Here is a 17,233-nt window from a genome sequence, read left to right as displayed (position 1 = left end):
TGGGAGTGCAAACTGGTGCAGCCACTATGGAAAACAGTATGGAGATTCCTCAAAAAATCAAGGACAGAACTACCATATGATCCAGCTATTCCACTGCTGGGTATTTATCCAAAGAACTTGAAAACACCAATGAGTAAAGACACCTGCACCCCTGTGTTCATTGCAGTGTTATTCACAATAGCCAAGACTTGGAAGCAACCTAAGTGCTCATGAAGGGATGAATGGATAAAGAAGCTGTGGTATATATACACAATGGAATACTACTCAGCCATAAGAAACGATGAAATCCAGCCATTTGTGACAACATGGATGGACATTGAGGGTATTATGCGAAGTGAAATAAGTCAGAGGGAAAAGGTCAAATACCATATGATTGCCTTCATTAAGTAGTAGATAATAACAATAATAAACAAACACATAGAGACAGAGATTGGATTGGTGGTTACCAGAGGGGAAGTGGGGAGGGAGGAGGGTGAAAGGGATAATTCGGCACATGTGTGTGGTGATGGGTTGTAATTAGTATTTGGGTGGTGAACATGATGTAATCCATGCAGAAATAGAAGTATAATGATGTACACCTGAAATTTATACAATGTTATAAACCAATGTTACTGCAATAAACATAAAATTAAAAAAAAAAAAAAGAAATAGTCTGCCTACTAACATATTTCTTTTGGCTGACTTGTTAAAAGGATAATAATGACTGATTTTGCTATGCTTTGAATTCAATAGTGTTATAATGCAGCATTCAATATCCTTTTTAATATCTTTCAATTTACATTTCTCACTATTGGTAGTTTTATTCTTAAATTTCCACATAAAAAAGATCTGCATAAAAAAAATAAATCTGCATTTTATTCTGGATTTCTATGTTGATTCCAAGGGATCTTAATGCTTCTCATTAGTGACTTATAGAAGCTAGAAGAGCTTCTCCCTAAGGTTGTTTTTAATTACTTTCACCTACAATATTAATTTATCTTCGATTATTTAATGGCAAAACACCTAAATTAGCATTTACCCTATTTTGTAAGCCAGATATAATATATTGACTTAATAAAGGTTAATATTTCCCCAAGATGCTTACATTTATCTCTATACAAATCCTGCATCCCTGCCCTCTGGTAACTAAGTTACAGTGAATGATGTGCTGGGACCGACTTGAGGAGCCTGAGAAAGCTGCTTCTCTGCAACTCCAGCTGTCTCCCCCAGACAGCCTGAAATCTGCATAGTGGGAATATGTGTACCATGGAAAAGGAATGCTAAATGGTGCAAATCAAGGCTTTATTTTTTAGGCAAACCATTTTGCCAGCCCACCACATATTTCAGTTCATGGGAAAAAATAAAATAATATAACTATTTTTTAGCTAAAAGAAAAGGAAATTTGGAAATTGCTAACTATGAAAAATATTACACTTGATAAACATATTAAAACCTAGATCAATTTAGTATATTTTAGATGAACAAGTCAAGTTTTCTGAGCCATTGCAACACAAAAATTACAGAAAAATTTGTGCCTGAGTATTGGCTGTTTGGTAGAGAGAATCAGCCATAATGTTTGTTTAATAGACAACAGGGACTCTAAGGTAACAATGCCAAATGTAAGTGAAGTTTGCTTTTTCACAAAGTTTATTTATTTATTGGTGAGGAAGATTTGCCCTGAGCTAACATCCATTGCCAATCTTCCTCTTTTTCTGCTTGAGGAAGATTAGCCCTGAGCTAACGTCTGTGCCCATCTCCCTCTATTTTGTACGTGGGATGCTGCCACAGCACGGCTTCTTGAGCAGTGTGTAGGTCCGTACCTGGGATATGAACCTGTGAACCCTGGGCTACTGGAGTGGAGTGTGTGAACTTAACCACTAAGCCACCGGGCGGGTCCCTCATAATTTATTTTACAAAGTTAATTGTTTAGCCTGTCAGATTGTCCTTTTTCCATCTATCATCAAAAGTATTAAAGAAGAAAAGGGACCAAACCAGGAGAAAATATGTCTTATCCTCACAAATTCACTAAGTGCCAATTTCACTTAACTTTTCAATCCCTGAAAAGTGAGTTTATCTATTGTAAAGCAAGTACCTCTGATGGGAAAACAAAGATGCAATAGAAAGATATTTTTGTACAAGATACAAAATAAATGAAACTATTTTGAATTGAAATCGAATGCAAACCTTATTTAGGCCAAAAATGGTTTAGTGTGTTTCCTCTATTTACCTCAAAGAAAAAACTTTTCATGGTGAAATAGGAGATATTATCCAAAGAGGGCTGCTATTGATACATACTCAGATTGCACATTATGATCCTGAAAAGAATATATCAGCAAACTAACCTGCAAGGCTGAGCTCAGCATGGGACTCATACATCTTATTGGTTTCATTCTTTAGTAGCTATGGAGTTTTCCCACTATGACATTGGCTAAATGGCAGCGGTCTTACTTCAATAGCCTCCAACCTTGGATGGGATGCTATAAATACACACACCTTCCGTATGGTATTGACCTCAGGCAGTTTCACAGTTTTGCCTTTTCTAGAATATTTTATTACCTTTGAAATATCGTGTTAAGCCACTAAATAACTAATTTTGTTTTAATGGAGTGAGACCACAAAGGGCATCAGCAATTAGTTAATATTTATTTTGAAAAATAAGTATCTTCTAAAATACCTGTTACCAGAAGTGAAATTAAGTGAATTTCTCATAATGGAGTCTTCTTTAGGAATTAACTCAAAAATAAAATTCCATTAAAACATTGCAAATACACAATTCACTATTCATTAGTTCATTTAATTCATTAACTTTATTATAAGCTAACAACTATTTGTAGCCCAAACAGACATCATCATAATAAACATTATACTGGAAGGTCTGCCAGACCACAGAGGCAAATTATTCCAAATTAAAGGCAGTATTTGAGAAAAGCTAAACGATATCTAATTCCAGTTATTAGTTTAAACAATAGGATAAAATGTTTGGGAAAGGTAGTTCATTTATGACCTGAAGTTGCCTGACATAGGGAAGGGTAATAAGTAAGTGTCCAGTCAAAAGAGGAAAAAATCCAGCAAAGGAAACAATATCTTCATTCACTATTTAACTCAGTATCTTAAAGTTATTCTCACTAGTTGTTCATTACGATACAAGCTCTGTGAGGCTCCCCAGAGTTAGCTAAACTCAAGATTAGGGGTATAGTCCTCTAGACTGCCAGGTCTGTCCAAGACACCTGACATCAGCTGTAAATTCGGGGCTACCTTCATTTCAGACCAGCTGGTTACAAATTGGGGGCTCCCAACAGAGTCCCTCAGGTTAAACAATTCTCTAGAATGACCCAGAACCCAGGAAAGTGCTATACTTAAAATTACAAGTTGATTATAGCAAAAGGACACAAATCAGCACGAGCCAAAAAGGAGCTGCATTGGGCAGAATGCGGGACTGGGAGAGTTCCAACTGTGAAACTTCCATGTCCTCAGGATGCACTACCTTTCCATTATCAATGCATGGCAACACATTACTAATTGTTAGATTATTATCAACGACTAGACTATTACCTACTCAGGAAGCCCAACTTACCTTCTCTGGTGTCCAGAGTTTTCATTGAGACTTCATTACATAGGCATGATTGATTCCGTTATTGTCCATGTGGTTGAACTTAGTCTCCAGTCCTCTTACCCTCAGCCTCACACTCCTTAATGTTGGGATGATTTTACTTGTCCCAAAGTCCTAACCCTCTAATCATATGGTTGTTCTTCCTTGCTGGCCCCATCCTGAGTCATCTCTTAGCACCAACTATCAGGTGTGGTCTGAGTCACTCCACGAATAACAAAGACACTACTCTCATTCAGGAAATTCCAACGGTTAGAGGTTACGCCTGGGAACCAGGAAAAAGGCCAGATCCCTCTTTGATTAAAGCTAATTCTCCACTATACAGAGGCCAAGGACCAAATCTGTCTTTTAAACATTTTATCCCAAGCACCTAGAATTATGTGTGCAAGATTATCAGTATCACAACCTAAAATTGTAAAGAGTTGAGTTGAATTGAATGAAGAAAAGAAAGAAAGAATTATTTTAATTTCCAATAAAATAATATTTACCAGCATTGTACTCTAGTGGGCATCTATTTTTCCCATTGTTTGGTGAATTTTTTCTTTTTAGGAGAAAAAAAAAAATAAAGTCAGCTGCCATGTGTTAAAAGTCATCTATTAAACGTTTCTTGCTTCTGCTTCTCAATCTTTCTTCTTATTTTCCAATTTAACCACTTTTCTTCATTCAAATCATGTGTTATGAAACACATACTTATGAGTTTCAAGCTTCCCTCAATACCATAAAACAAGCAATGTCTGTAATCAATACTGTTCTACCAATTCCTACTGCCAGTTTAAGTCTCTTTATCCCTGTAGCAATACAGCGCTATGCCCACATTATTTGGAAGAATCAGCTTCTTTTCTTTCCAGCTCGTATCACCCCTTAAGGACTGGCTTTGGCTTTGCAGGATAGGCTATCACACTTAACGAGATCAGTTTCTATGATTCTTACCTAATATGTGTTGGTCATAATTTAAATTATGCAAATTTCACCCCAGCAGTCCTGATGTATAATATAAATCCTAAGAGCCCAGAGTGTTGATTCAGATGCTGGAAGTGGAAAAAACAGTTCCAGTTAAAAATTTCACTAAAAATTAGAGTCACCAACATTGCTTAGCAGTTCTACCTCTTTTCTTTGGCTTCTGTTAGGTTGTTAGGTAATGGGGCATTGAGAAACTGAAATCAGTTTCTAGAAATAACAACAGCAACAAAAGAGTGAGAAATGTCCAAGACCTATTCCCTAGGCTTATATAATAATTTTTTTAAAATGAAAATAATATTAGCATCTGAAATTACTTAATGTACCACATGTGAGAAACAGTTACATGATTATTGCATCGAATGCATAGTATTTTCCATTTAGAATCTGATAATATAGTCATGAAAAGTGATAACATGTACAAGGGCTGAGAAGAAGGTAATAGGTTAGATATGTGAGGGTCACATTAAGGGCTGAGGGAATCTCTTGTAACCCTAGTCTCCATTAAGAACTCAGTAAAAGTATTATCTCTGGGGTAACCATCCACTGACTCGACTCCCCTACTCCTCACCTACAACCTGGGGATTGATGACGTAGACTTGGTAGCTCAGCTCAGTCATGCAAAGAGAGGATCCTAGCAAATTAGATGCAAATCTGAGAGCCACTCTGGATCAAGTCATGTGGTACCCATGGTATGAACTGATGTCCCCCACATTGGAGATTGGGAAGGAGATGGTTCACTGGACAGTGAGTTGAAGGAAGGACAAAGCATAGATTCAGGAGCCTGTAGCCTGCAGAAACTGAGGAGAGGCTGATTGGACAAGTGCACAACTAGTCCATAGCAAAGCCAGAAGTAAGACCAGACTATGATTTGTACCAGCTTTGAACTTATATCAAAGGCATCAGCAGGGCAATCAACATCAAGGTGAAAAAGGGACATAGAGCTAAGGAGAGAGCAGAAGAGAATCCCTTTTTCAAGAACCCCAGGGTGTTCTGATGCCACGGAGTTGTTCAAAGCGTGTATCTTTCTTCCATTAGAACACCATTTCTGCTAGATAAGCAGAAGGAAAAAAAATGGATTTTTTTTATTTAAGAGAAACTGAATCTCTTAAGAGAAAATTGCAAATAATTTTTATTCCAATAAGTTTATAAGATGGAGCTAAATGAAGTTTCCTTCTTCTCTTCCTCCTCCTTCTTCTTCTTGTTGATAGTCAACACATAATGCCTCTTGAGGAAACTACATCTTCTCTACATAACTGAGTTGTAGTATCAGTTGAATGTTTCGCACATCTCTTAAGTTAAAATATTATGGACCAAATATTAACTTTCAAAAGTATTTTTAAACATATAAAGTGAATTACTTAATTGATGGCACAGAATTCTTAAACTTCGAGATCAAAATGAGGCTAATATTGAGCAGGACTCAGGATTCTTGAAGTCAGAGTCCCATCCAAACCCCAGCTCCATCATAATTAGCTGTTGGGAAGTTACTTGACCTGTCTGAATCTTGTAATATTGGTGCTTAAATTACTACGTTCATAAAACTCCTAGGCCTATTCCTGACAAATAGGATGAGCTCGGTAAATGGAAAATATAAATATTGAGATATGACTAGTAGAAAACAAAGAGAGAAAACTTAAAAATGTTAAGCTATATATACTTAGGAAATTTGTCTATTGTAACCTGCATTTTTAAAAACTATTTGCTCTCTAAAAACTAATTATTCTATTTTATTTTCTTTTTAATATGTCAATAATTGTAGTGAACTCTTAATCCTACCAAAATTTTTTAGAATAATTTTTGAAGGTACAAAAAACAACAATAAATATCCTTACCCTTGAGGTCTGGTATGAGAACTTGATGGTTGCAGTGAGACGATGAAAGGGCTTTGAAGAATTAAAATTCCATTTGATAACATTTTTACTTTTTTGAAAAGCTTCCGGCTTTATTAAAATCTTCTAAAGCTCCAATGAAAAAGCTTGTGAAATAAGGTGATATTTATCATTACTATGACTTCAAAAGAAAAATACTATCTCATATTTTAATGACAATGATGTTCTCATCGTTTTCTAATATGACTGGGCTACTGCAAACCCATAGATAATATAGTTAAATGCAATCCAGTCCATTCCAAGGAAAGATATACTCAATTTTAATAAATGAACGTTTGTTTTAGGGCTTTTAAATAAAATGGGAAAAATATGCTTTTTTTCCTTACATTGTATGATGAACAATTTTCTTTCAAACTTTGTGAATAATTCATTCTCTGGATATAATGATACACTTATTACATTTGCAGAGCAAAAAAAAACAGTACTAATACTAGTAACCGTACTGAACTACAACCCATGCAATGAAATCATAAAGCAACTTTTTGTCTCTATTCATTTAAATACTTTCTCTGCAACCAGTTCTTCCCTTTTCCCTGGATGAAATTTAGGGCAAGTTCCATTACTTCTCATTTCTTACAGGTAATAGAAGTTTAACCTGGCAGTAGTAAATATATCTTTTCAAAGGTTGTAAGTTTACACTTCATTCAAAGTCACAACTCTGCCCCACATCCTGTTGAAGGCAGGCCCCTAAAAGCATAAGACGTGGGATTGATGAAAAACCAATCACATCTCTTTCTAATACTGTATTCTTGAAGAGCTGGTACCAGACTCCCAGGGACTGGCAGACATTAAAAATGGACTGACTTTCTCACCTAGCACTCTGCATAGATTTTTCAGAGTTCACTATCTCTGCCACAGCCATCACTAGGGTTCTCTCACTTGTAGTTCCCTAGGTAGAGGTGAATGCCCTCTTCTCTAGCTGGTCCCTTGTTATGTTCTGTAACAAACAACCCCAAATCTCAACTGCTTCATGTGCACACACACACACACACACACATATGCACACACAAACTTGTTTTGCTTGGTAGCATGAAGATCAAATGTGGATTTTAAAGGATTCTGTTCCACACATTCATTTAGGAATGCAAGCACCTCTGTGAGGACGCTGCCTACAACATCTGACCTTCAAGACTGTGGATGAGGTAACAGAATAGAGAATCTCTTGAGGAATATTTTATAGGCCAGGTCTTAAAGTAGCATGTATATTTTCTGCCCACCTTCCATTGAATAGAATTTAGTCAAAAAGACTTACATATTTGCAAAATATTCAAGGAAATGCAGTATTTCTCTGTGTCTAGTGGAAAAATAAAAAATAAAATGGGTATGGCAAACGTATATTATTGGGCTCCTTCTATATTCCCTGTGACCTTGTGATTCTCACTAGTTTGGTGGGATCTGACATAATCTCATCCTGTTTTCTTGTGCAAGTAGCCTATATGGGTTATATTGATCTACAGAGCCTTCTCACAGATTCTTTGCTGTAACAATCTTTATGAGAACAGAATGCTAGATCTTAACATAGTCACCTCTCCTAGCTCCACTATCAGAAAAGCTTGTTGGTCTTTTTCTGGGTATAAGTTAGAAATCTGTTCATGGAATCTACCTTATGCAAGCTCTCCAAAGAAGACCAACTACCTAGCACCAATTCCTAGGACCAACTTCCCTAGGCCTCAAGGGCAATCATGGGGTCCCTAATTCCTTCTCCTTGTGTATTTGGGATCACAGAAGACCCACAGCTTTCTCTTCTTATCTCAGACTTTCTCTTTCCCTTGTAGGCAAAAGATACAAATCCGGTTTTATTTCTTTACATTTGCGAGTACTGCATGGTGATGAAGTCAAACACCCCTTTGGAATGAGATGTCTACCATCTTGGAGCATTAGCCAAACCTGAGGCAAAAAAAAGCAGAATTATAACATTTTGTTATATGTTTAAGTAAGGAGCGCAACATTTTTTCTAAGTAATCTCTGATTTGGGACAACAGATCATATGTTTAGATAATTTATTTTTTATCTTGTTAAGTAGTTTGATAGAAAAGATTTCTATACTTTAAAGTAGGTTTCTTCAGGCTCAGAATAATGACAGGTTTGCAAATAATTAAGCAAATTTCATTGAGCTCCTAATCTGTGCCAAGCATTAAACTACATACTGTAGAGGTAAACATTGTTCCTGTTCTCAAAAGTTCTTACGTTATCAGGGAAAATTGATCGAAAACTCTTGATAATGAGGTTTGGTAATGCTATGGTAGAAGTGGAGAGTTAAATGGGAAATAACATCAAATTTAGATTAGGGAAGCAACCATATGAACAGTGTTAAAACATTGGCTAGCACTACCACTCATAACAGGCTCACATTCCTCCCTCCACCATAACCTCCACAAAAAATCCATCATGACAATTTTCAATTATACCTGGCCTTGATCATGGAACTTTGAATAGAGCATATGCCCAATGACCACTCTCCCCAAAGACGATGGTCTGTTTTTCTAATCAGACAATGTAGAGATTTAGATGGAACTAAGAAAGTTTACAGGTTCTTCTGCAACCATTAAGTAGGTTTGCTGTAGGTTTATTGCAAATATTGTTAATCAGATTTAGAAAATTCCTTTCATTTTTCCAGACTATTAAAATTTAACAGCCACTCATTATTATTTTTTATTAATTTATATTATTTAATATAATTAATTAATTATATTAATTATAATTAATAAATAAATAATATAATATATTATATATATTATATATATATAATATAATAATATAATATAATTAATTAATTATATTAAATAATATAATTAATATAAATTTAATTAATTTATATTAATTAATAGCTATTAATTTTATCAAAATGGCTGTTAGATTTTATCAAAAGTTTTTCTCATTTATTGATATGATCATATATTTTTCCCAATATTCTCTATTAATAAGATGAATTTCATTGATTAGTATTAAGCTTTTCAACCAAATTTGCATTTCTTGAATAAACATCATTGATCTTAATGTAATAATATCCTTTTCACGTATTGCGGTATTGGATTTGTTATTCTTAAAATATTATGTTGCTGAGAGAGTTTTCCTTTTCTTTTTTTTCCCTCTATCCCTCTTTCTTTCTTCTTTTCTTTTTAAATATCTTTGTCAGCTTTTGGAATCAAAATTAGGCTGATGCCATAAAAATAATTTGGAAGGTTCCTCCTTTTTAGATTCTAGAAGAGTTTGTGTAAACTAAGAGCTATTTCTTCCTTAATTTTTTAAAAGAATTTTCCAGTGAAAACATCTGGGTCTGAAGCTACTGTTGAAGAAAGGTTTGCTTTTCTTAATTACAAATTAAATTTATTTGTTAGTTATAGGAAAGTTCAAATATTTTTATTTCTTATTCTGTCAGTAATGTTTTAATTTTTTAATTATTTAATTTCATCTAAATCATCAAATTTATAGCTATAAAATTATTTATAATATCCTTTATTATCTTCTTCATATCTATAGGATCTGTAGTGATGCCAAAGATCAGGAAAGTATTTTATTCCTGATATTGGTAATCTCTGTTTTTGCTCTTTTTTTCTTTTTTCTTGATCAGTCTAAGTAGGTGTTTATCCATGTTATTAACAATTTCCAGAAAGAAACCTTTCTCTATTAAATGTTTGTTTCATATTCCTTTATGTTCTCATCTCTATAATTTCCTTTTTACTATTTTCTTTGAATTTTGTCTGCTTTTCTTTGTTTCTTGACATGAAGTTTAGATTATTAACTTTCATCTTTTCTTTCTTTTTAACATATGCAATTAAAGCTAGGAAATTCCTCTAATCCCTACTTTAACTGTATCTGATGTTTTCATATGTATTTTTTAATTTCAGTTCAAAAGAATTTTTATTATGATTACTTTTTTTAGTCCATGGGTTATTTAGAATTATTTTATTTTATTTCCAAACTTTGGAGATATTTTAGTTTTCTTTCTACTGATTTCTAGTTTAATGTCACTCAAGTCAAAGAACATTCTGGTTGTGAATTGAAACATTGTAAATTTTTTTATATCTGTTTTATGGCTCAGGTAAATCTTCCAATTGCACTTGAAATAAATCTGCATTTAGCAGTTGTATTTCCAGTAACTATACACACATCAATAAGGTCAAGTCAGTTAATCATATTGCTCAATTCCCCTAAATCCTTACAGACATTTTTCTCTGCTTGTTATATCAGTTATGGAGAGAAGTATCTTAAAATCTCCAAATAAATTTGTCTATTTTTTCTTTTGTTGACAATTTTTGCTTGATGTATGTTTAGGATATATTATCAGATGCATATGAATTTAGGAACATTATGTCTTTATGTTGAACTGATTTATTTATAATTATGAATTATAATTGTTTATTTCTGGCAATATTTTTAGTTCTATTCTATATAAATTATGTTTTACCTGCTATCATTTTAGCCATACCAGATTTCTTCTGCTTAGTTTTTGCATGATATATTTTTTCTACCTTTTTATATTCAACCAATCTGTGTCCTTATATTTAAAGTGTGTCCCTTTGTAATTAGCAAACAGTTAGGTCCCCCTTTCTTAATCTTTGCTGGCAAGGTTTTGACTTTGAATTACAGTGTTTTGTCCAGTTATGATTAATGTCATTACTGCTATGTGTACCATATTCTAGCTTGTTTTCTCTTTGAGGAGGTTAGTAGTCTTTGAGCAAGTCCTGATCTTTTGGGGCTAATCACTGCAGAGGTTGTGGTTTAGCTTCTCAGGCTGGCTGCTGCAGAGGTTGTGGTTCAGCATCTGGGTCTGCTTGCTGCAAAGGTGTGGATCAGAGTTCTGTTGTCATAGGAGTGTGGCCACTGTTTGTTTGTAAATTCAGTGTCTAGGTGGCTATCCTGTTTTCTGTTTGATGGCCTAATTGTCCTGCCTCTAAATATGTCTACTGCCTTTGATTACACGCCAAGCATAACATACAGGAGAAGTCTTGAGATCCCAGATAATGTATCTGCCCCCTTTTCCTATGGTAAATAGATAGGGTGAGGGGTTGATCATCTCACTTCAATTAAGAATTGATTTGGGGCAGGTTTTGCTTCCAGTTTACGTAAGACAGAGGCTACCTGTATTTTGCCCCTGTTCCTACAGTATGGTCTCTTTGCATTTTGATTAAAAGCTTGGTGCTCCTCAACCATGAAAAACTGTGGGAGCTTCAGATGCTCTGACTCAGTTCTCTAGGTTCCTATAGTGTGTAGCTTAAAGTCTGACATATCTTAAGAAGGAGATTAAAATTGTGTCTGAGCACATGATTGGACTTGAGGACATTTCAGCCTGCCATTTAGAAACTTTTGGCATAGTTCACTGGACTCCTGTGAAGCCCCTGTTCTCACCAAGTGTTCCAGGGAAAATGGGCCATGTTATTGAAGCCCTGCAAGATTTGAATTTGTTAATACCTATCCCTCACAGCCACAAACACCTCATTGATTTTCTTTCTCCCATTAGAATCTTTCTGTCTTGTCCTCACTAAGAATAAGATAATGTTTACAGGGGAAAAATAGATAGATACTATCAAATTACCACATCCCCTCTCAAATTTTAGTTTACCTAATCTTTCTTTCTTCTGTTCTGTGATGTCATTACAATATGATTTTTGCATTTTATTCAGCTTTTTCTGTCTATTGTACCAAGAGCAGTAGTCTGCTGTGACCTACCAAGTCTGACACAAAAGAATTCATATTTTTTTAAAGCATGTGTTTATACTGATAACTCTAATTCCAATTTAACACCACAGGATTTTTCCTCACTTTACTCGAGCTATGTTTCTATTGTCCTATCCACGGTGAGATACCTGACTCTCCACACCATTACACTTACTCGTTGCCCAATGGCACCTAAATTACTACAATCGTACTACTAAAAACAGTCATTCTACCAATTAAAATTTTGAATCAACTTGCACTTTTATTTGTATTTTGCCTGCTACATAGCCAAACTTATATGGATAATAGGCAAATTCCTGAGCTTTAAGTTCAAATTTCTCACCTAATGCATAAGGTGCTTGGATAGCAACAAGGAGAGAAGGGCTTGTGGCTTCTGAGTACAATCATTTATTTTCAGCACTATCATCAACAAAATCTGTCTCTGGTTGCTACAATCAAAAAAGGAAAATAAAACAACAGTAGAGAGGATTTTTTTGTTTTGAGGAAGATTGGCCCTGCGCTAACATCTGTTGCCAATCTTCCTCTTTTTTCTTTTTTTGCCCCAAAGCCCCTGTACATAGTTGTGTATCATAGTTATAAAGTCGTAGCTCTTCTATATGGAACGCCACCTCAGTATGGCTTGATGAACGGTGAGTAGGTCCACGCCCAGGATCCGAACCGGCAAACCCCGGGCCGCCGAAGCAGAACTCATGAACTTCACCACTATGCCACCAGGCCAGCCCTCAATAGGAAGGATTTAATCAGATGCTTTCTGTGTCATGTAACAGCACTACATGAGGAGAAAGAAGCTTATTTAAAATTTGCTATAATATTAAAGACATAATTATTAATACAAGTTAAAGAGAATTACTACCACTTTTAGAGTGGTCTCCATTATATTAATTCTTTCACCTCTGTACTGTATGGCTTCCTCAGAAGTTCACTCAATAGTTCTCTTTATTAACAATACTCTGAGCAATGCATGAACAATGCATATTTACTCCAGGATGGAGAATGTTTCTCCTAGGCTACACAATAAGAGTCGCTTTGAATTTGAAGCTATGGATTCTACCCAGTCATTTCAGGCTCTTCATGTCAAGAAATTAGCAAGCACGGACATGACTCACTACCCTGGCAGGATTAGTAGACCCTGATCGTCAAGAGGACATAGAGCTGTCATTACGTAATGAAGGTGGAGAAGAACACACCTGGCACCCAAGTGGTCCATTAGAACTTCTTTTGGTACTCTTCACCCATACTTGACAGCAAGTGAACAAGCAAAGCAGCCACACTCTGAGAAAATATAATGACCGAGGTCTCAAATCCCTTGAGGATGACAGTCTGGGTCACTCAACAAATTAATCTATCTCAACTAGCAGAAATGCTAGCTGAAGAGGAAGTGAATCTAGAATGGTTAGAGCAGAGGCAGATGTTGAGTTTCATCAAGAGAAAGCACAGTAGTGGGAGCACAGTACATACCACTAATACTTGTCTTGTAAGGGAAAGCTATTCTCCAAGAGGAAAATGGTTCTATATGAAGCAAGTGGATCTGAGCAGCACAGGGATGGACTGCAGCGTGTGTTGCCTTCCATGACTTCTGGGAGTATTAGGTGCCGATGGCTCACAATCGAGTCCTTGCTTAAGACTTTTTCTTGGTCAAAGGGCACTGTCTCTACTCAGATCATGTACCTCTCCAGAGACAGCCATATCCAGTGACTGATGTACAAATACAAAGAATGATCCCTTTGTTTCTATTTGAGACAACACTTAAAAGCCATCCCAACTCCAGAGGTCCTGCTAGGATCCACAGGATGCTCTGTTGTAACTGCATCACAGTTCAACTTCACCCTCTGCCCATTTAAGCTTTCATATTTTCTTTACAGGCACCCTGACAATGCTCTTAGTTAAACTTCCTGCATGTAAACCTCTGCCTCAGAATACATCTTCCAGGGAACTGATTTCAGTCATCATATTAACAGAGAGAAATTCCTTCATTTGGTGACAAAGAGGTCCTGACTAGGTAGCTCTGCCTACAGAGAATCAAGGAAGGCTTTCTGAAATAACTCGTGTAAAAAAGATGTGTAGAAGTTTGCTAAACCAAGATTGAGAAGGAAGACATTCCAGGCAGAGAAACCAGGAACAGTGTCAACAAAGACCAAAATACAGTTAGGAAACAGTGAAAGGAGCAGAGCAGTATGAGAGAGACACTGGGCATGTGATCAGAGTGGAGATGGTTAACAGGTTCGAGCCAGAATGTGGCATCTTATGTTCCTCCTGCACTGAGAACAGCATCACACTGAGAGCTCGGCACATCCAGAGACGACTGAAGATCTGTCACTTGTCAGAATATGTCCTCCTCAAGCTTCTGTCTTTCTGGACAAAAAGAACCACTGTTTTTCTAGTGTCATGGACCAACGCAGTAACTCATGTGAGATTCTTTGGGGTCCAGGAGATGCCATGGCCCAAGAGCTATAATTTATCTTGCATAACCTTAAATTTGTTTCACTAAAAACTCAGACGGAGAAAGGTATTTGAAGAATGAGCCTTCCATATAGGTCAAACGTAGTATCATCCAGGAAAGTGAGGGAAGGACCTTTGGATATAGAATTTCAGGAAACTTGGAGGAGGCTGGTGTAAAGTAATAGTTTGACTATGATCTTTGTTCTTGAGGGCTGTGAGGCCTGAAAAACAAGAAATTATATAAGGAATCATATATATATATATATATATATATATATATATGTATGTGTGTGTGTATATATATATTCCCTAATGTACAATCTGAGAAAAAAATATAGAAAATATTGAAAAGAATATTTCCCATGTTACTTGAGTTCCTGAGATTTCCATAGGCACCTAGAGTTCTCCAGTGATTTCTATTTCCCTTTTTGTTTATTTCTAGGAGTAAGGAAAAGTAACAGTTATGAGAGTGATAAAGAAACTAAAGAGATGTTAAAATCAAAATTGTGAGAATTGTCTTGCATTTTGCACAAAATTCCTTCTAACTATTGATGCCATAGAACAGCTGGCAAGCCTGGTTCTTGGCAGGACTAAGAAACCACTGTTCCATCCATCGTTAAGCAGTGGTAAGTGTAGGTTAGAATGCAGACTCTCTGCCAAAGATTCCTCTTCAGAGATGCTCAGAGCGCAGCAACAGCTCCCCAGCTGCTGTTTCATTACCCTGATGATCTTTAACTAGCAAATTGAAGCTGTCACTGACTTGCAAGTTAATGCCCCTCTTGAGCTGAGAGCCTCTGACACATTTCTCTCATTGTTCATTTGTTTCTAATATGTTAACTTTGGCAACTGCAGAGATGCAGAGGTGACAGTCCAAGGTTCAAACTCCAAAGGTTGGGTTAGAAACATATACAAAAAAGTTATTGGGAGGGAAAGTAAATGGAAGATCATGTCATATTATCTAAAACAGTTTCTTCCAATAACAGCTTTTCTGATTCATGATTATAATGTTAAAAAAACCTGGACTTGTAAAACGTACTCACTTATACTTCTGGTAATATTTCTTTTTGGCAAACTAGGGACATTTTATTCATTAGACAAATGATAACACAATATACTTCAGGATCCATAGTAAATTACAGAACTTTGCCTTGTCTCTGCTGTTGTGCTTTGTTAAAGGGGTTATTGTAAGTCAAGAAAATAAATTCTTTCAGTGATTACCTAATCCTTTCTCCCAAAACACTGAAATTTAAATTGTCGAGAGAGAAAAAAATAAATTTATTTCCATGCATATCAAATAAATAATGTCGAGCATTATAAAACCATGTTTCAAAACAAAGTTTTTCAACCAGGTAATAGGCCCAGAAAACTCTTTATGATAACATCAACAATGAAACTATCAGGCATGTTGCTTTCATTTACAACTATCATGACAGAAAGAAGCCTAAATAATTCTGTGCATGTGTCACGTATTTAATACTATTCCTTATGTTTCTTTTGATATTTTGACTGCCCTGAATATGAATGAAAATATGGGAAATGACACATGAATTTTTCTTAGCATTTTGCCAATAAGAAAAAATGAAATTCTTTGCTTTCTCTATCTCAGATACTCACACACACACACACACACACACACACACACACACACACACACACATACACAGAGGCAGTCTCACACAAACATAAACTTAGGCACACATAGTCATATCAAGAAAGGGTCAGAGATTTTCCAAGATAAACTCTTTCTTTTCCATTTGTCAAAAATGAAGACAAAAGGGGCTGGCCCAGTAGCGGAGTGGTTGAGTTGGCACATTCTGCTTCAGCAGCCCAGGGTCCACAGGTTCAGATCCCGGCCGCGGGCATACACACCACTCGTCAAGCCATGCTGTGGCAGCATCCCACATACAAAAAAATAGAGGAAGATTGGCACAGATGTTAGCTCAGTGACAATCTTCCTCACCAAAAAAATAAATAAATAAAAATAAAGACAAAAGAGTAGTTGAATTTTCCATTGTCACAAATTTACTTAGTAGTACAGTACCAATGGAAGATACAGCCCTTGAATGAGTACCTGAATTGGCTCTATGTAGCGACACTGAAAAGCTATGCTGTAGACTTAAGTTAAATCAAGCAAGATTTTAAAAGTATAATTAATTTAAAGTAATGCTAATAAGGGCAATAATTTAATAGTCTAACATTATTACAACAAGGATAAAAGCATCCAGGATAATCTTTTTCCTAGTCCTGAGGATGTTGCTTTTCACTCTGCCTCTGGAGCAAAAGAAGTGGACACACTGCAAAGTAAACCCCCTGGTTATCAAATTATCAAATAAGCAAGAATAAATTTGAGATTCAGTAAATAAAAGTCCTTTTGGGATTTACAGTATGACCTTCTATCCAATATTTTGTGAACAGTTTTACTTCATAAGAGTAAATTTCAAAAGTTCTTGTTAATCATCAATGACCTACTTGAACTCAAATTGAATGAACATTTTACAAATCTCATCTTCTTTTCTCTGAGTCCCACCTTCCTGTAAGATATGTTCAGAGTGCTTGATTGCATCATACCTCACAGTCCTGTATACTTCAGGTGCAAATCTCAGTGGTCATCCCTTATCGTTCACACTCTCACCTTCTGTAAAGCTGTTTCATTTCAGAACCCACACAAAATCCTCTGGAT

General features: G+C 35.8%; 1 long non-coding RNA gene across 1 annotated transcript in view; it reads right to left on the bottom strand.

The window, feature by feature from the left end:
- Nucleotides 1-17,233, bottom strand: part of LOC131396467 (uncharacterized) — a 34,907-nt gene that overhangs the window by 7,831 nt on the left and 9,843 nt on the right. The window contains exons 2-3 of the long non-coding RNA XR_009216569.1: nucleotides 6,379-6,521; nucleotides 4,517-4,614 (exon numbers count right to left, since the gene is read on the bottom strand). This is a non-coding gene — a long non-coding RNA (uncharacterized LOC131396467). The remainder of the gene's footprint in view (nucleotides 1-4,516; nucleotides 4,615-6,378; nucleotides 6,522-17,233) is intronic.

Source organism: Diceros bicornis, chromosome 33 (genome assembly GCF_020826845.1).
Source record: "Diceros bicornis minor isolate mBicDic1 chromosome 33, mDicBic1.mat.cur, whole genome shotgun sequence".
Taxonomy (NCBI): domain Eukaryota; kingdom Metazoa; phylum Chordata; class Mammalia; order Perissodactyla; family Rhinocerotidae; genus Diceros; species Diceros bicornis.
The sequence above is the reverse complement of the archived record's forward strand: the minus strand, read 5'-3'. Positions and strand labels throughout refer to the sequence as shown.